Genomic DNA, 2,327 nt, shown 5'->3' on the forward strand with positions numbered 1-2,327 from the left:
AGCTGTAGCAGGCTCTGTGGCGTCTTTATCCTGTTTTGATTCCATATTTTCATCCGAGGCTAATCTAGCTGACGTTCTTTTAGCTTTATCAGGCTCTGTGGCGTCTTTATCCTGTTTGGATTCTGTTTTTTTATCAGGAGCTAATCTGGACGACATTCTTTTAGCCACAGAAGGCTCTGTGGTGTCTCTTACCACTTTAGATTCATCATTACCTGAAGCTAACCTGGACGACATTCTTTTAGCTGCTGAAGGCACGGCAGCGTCTTTATCCAGCCCGGATTCTGTTTTTTTATCAGGACCCAATTTAGACAATGTTCTTTTAACTGCAACATGGTCCACAGCATTTTTCTCAAGTTTGGATTCAATATTTTCATCCAAAGCTAATGTAGATGGTGTTCTTGTAGCCGCAACTGGCTGTACATTGTCTTTATGCAATTTGAATTCAGTTCTTTTCTCTGAAGCTAATCTAGACGATGTTCTTTTAGCTGTGGCAGTCTCCATGGAGTCCCTTATGAGTTTAGACTCATTGTTATCTGAAGCTAATCTAGACGACGTTCGTTTAGCTGCCGCAGGCTCCACAGTGTGTCTTACCAGTTTAGACTTATCATTATCTGAAGCTAATTTAGACGATGTTCTTCTTGCTTTATCCAGATTTCCGCTCTCACCTAACACCCTACCAGCCATAGTTTTGCTTGAATTGTGCTCAAGCTTAATTGGGGAGGAGGTAACTTTAGGTTTGCCATCAATAGCTTTGGTAGCAGAAGATGATTTGGGGAGTGTAGAAGAAGAAGCTGGTTTTGCTGGTGGTGATGTAGTGTTGATCTTTAATGGAACCTGTAGAAAACAGAGTGTGTCAGATCCAAAAGTATATAACTGTCTAATAGCCATTAGTGAATAATTTTTTTTTTCCAAGGAGGACTGTGAACAATCATGTATAAGATCAGTCCAAATAGCATTCTGGTAATGCAGGATCTGAGTAAAAGACACAGTAGAATAAGGGATCTTCATTCTCCTGTTTTAAAATGTGGAAGATTATAGGATCAAATTGCAAACTTATTAACGTTAAGTAGATCAGAAAAGCACAACAACTACGATGGACTCACTTTAAGCTTACTGCCGATTCCAGGCGTGTTTTGGATCTCCCACATACCCTCGGCAAAGCCCTTGATGCGTACGCCGCTGCCGTACTTCAGCTTGTTGCCAATGTAAGGAACAACGTTCTCTGGTGTGACGCAGCCTCTGAGAAAGACATTAACCACAGCATGGTTTAGGTGGGACAAAAAGGCACACTGCCAATTGGCTGCTGAAAGTACCTACATTTGATGGGTGCCAAAAAAGTAGACTGGAACTCGCTTCCTATATCCGGTCTCTGATTTGCAAACCTGTAAAACACAAAGAAGCATTGAAGCAGTGGAAAAAAACAGCTGCAAAGAATTCAGAGTGTATTGTTAATTTACGTACTCTGGCAGGCCAGTGAGGAAAGCCTTTCATTTTAGCGAACACCAGGTCGCCGGGTTTGAGCTGATCACTGATTTTACCTGACATCCTGCAGATCCGCAGTGTGACTAAAAGTCAGCTGAAATAAAAACATCATCAGAGAAATTAGAAGTGGACAATCTTCCCTTCATTAGATCTGATTTGGGTCAATTGCCAAAATACAAAAACAACACTGTTTTTTCTTATTCATTCAGCACAGAAAACCTAAGATTTCCCAGGCGTGCAGGTGGCGTAGTGGTTAGCGCGCATAACTTATGAACGGAGGGGGTCCTTTGCTGCATGTCTCTCCCCCTCTTTAAAGCTTTTTTAAATTTACATAAAAAAATTAAAATAAAAAGAATAAAAAGAGGCTTCCAGGATGGGAAGCGAAGCATCTTCAAACTTGAAAACAAAGTCTATTGGATTGTTTTTAACTTTTTTTTGGAATTGCAATGACCTGGATGACAGAAAATCTTCACCAAAAGGTTTACGGATGTTACTACAAGTGATGTTATGAGATGAGCCAAGGCTGTTTGAGGTAGTGATGGGTTGATGAGGCGTCATGAAACGTTTCGACACATTACCAAACTGTATTGATACTGTGTCGATACTGTGTCACTGAATACTGACACCTGCTGGACATTAAAAATCCCTACAGGCAACCTAGTTGACAGAGTTAACTGACACTGATTTGATGACCTATTATATACACTAATATGATGCAATTCATTGTATGATGCATCATAATGTAATCTCTAAGTAAACATGTAGTAAATGAAGATGCTTGTTCACTGGTATTTTTTTTTACAAATTTTTATTAAAAAAAATAAGTTGTTGCAACGTTTTGAAAT

This window comes from Cyprinodon variegatus, unplaced genomic scaffold (assembly GCF_000732505.1).
Source record: "Cyprinodon variegatus isolate N-32 unplaced genomic scaffold, C_variegatus-1.0 Scaffold696, whole genome shotgun sequence".
Taxonomy (NCBI): Eukaryota; Metazoa; Chordata; class Actinopteri; order Cyprinodontiformes; family Cyprinodontidae; genus Cyprinodon; species Cyprinodon variegatus.